Below are 1,188 nucleotides of genomic sequence, written 5' to 3'. Positions count from 1 at the left end.
TTTTGTATATTTTTATTAATGTTTTACCATGATGGCAAGCACCCGATAGAGGTAAGTATGTGCTAGCAAAAGCACAAGCAGATCTTCAGAGAACGTCTATCTCTTTTTAATGGTAAATTCACATACTTCTACCCTACTATAAATCCCCGTCTTTATCACCATCACACACAAACTATTTCTTCTCTGTTTAATTCCCTATAACATCTTGTAGGCGCGATAACATATAAATTCAGGAGATGTGAGTCCTGTCTTTTGGGGTGTTACAGTTTTAGACAATGACAACAGACAAAGAGAAACGCACAAGTTGTCCCGTAAGTAATTGCTTGGATGCACAACGATAAAACACGGCATTGAAACAAAAACAAGACAGTTCATTTAGCTAGTCCTTTTAGTTTAATAGCTGAAGAAGCAATCATAGGAACAACCCCCAGGGGAACTACTGACATTTCCTAAAAGTCTTAATTAATTATTTCAGGAAGACAGTGTTTCCAGGAGGCGGGCCCGTCTTGGGACCATCATCATGACGACTGCAAACAACAGCAAACCAGGAAGAATATTCCTCGTCGCTTCCTCTTTGAAATCCCCAAACCTTCTAAAAAACGGTATCCAATTGTGTTGTCAGGTGCTGCCAAATCAGTTCCAACATGCAACCCTAAGCAGAACAGATGCAAGACCGCCTCTTCTTGTGAATTCTGCAGAGTCATTGCTATGTTTGAGGCTATTGTTGCAGCCACTGTATCAATCCACCTTTTTGAGGGTCTCCTTTTTCCCTGAGCCTCTACCAAGTATGACACCCTTCTCTGGGGGCTAGGCCCTTCTTGGAAGCATATCCAAAGTAGACGAAACAAAGTCTCACCATTCTTGTTTCCAAGGAGCATGCTTGCTGTTCTTTCAAGACAGATTTGTTTGTTCTTCTGGAAGTCCATGGTGGAGTGTCCACCAACACCACAATCCAAGTGAAATGCAATCATTTCTATTTAGCGTGATGGTGTTTATGCAGATGGCATAACCTTGCTTGCTGATGGTGAAGAGGACTTGAAGTACTTACTAATGGAGGTCAAAGACATTTTTTAAAAAGTCCTCACAATTGGACAAACAGCATGTATCCGAGCTAAAGTTTCAGCACATCCTCTTAGATTTGTGTTGTTCATTGACCCACATGTCTGGAAGAGCAAAGGTGCTCTTTTT

This window comes from Echinops telfairi, unplaced genomic scaffold (genome assembly GCF_000313985.2).
Source record: "Echinops telfairi isolate 266 unplaced genomic scaffold, ASM31398v2 ScPeMD7_443;HRSCAF=831, whole genome shotgun sequence".
Taxonomy (NCBI): Eukaryota; Metazoa; Chordata; class Mammalia; order Afrosoricida; family Tenrecidae; genus Echinops; species Echinops telfairi.
This window is presented reverse-complemented; position numbering follows the sequence as displayed.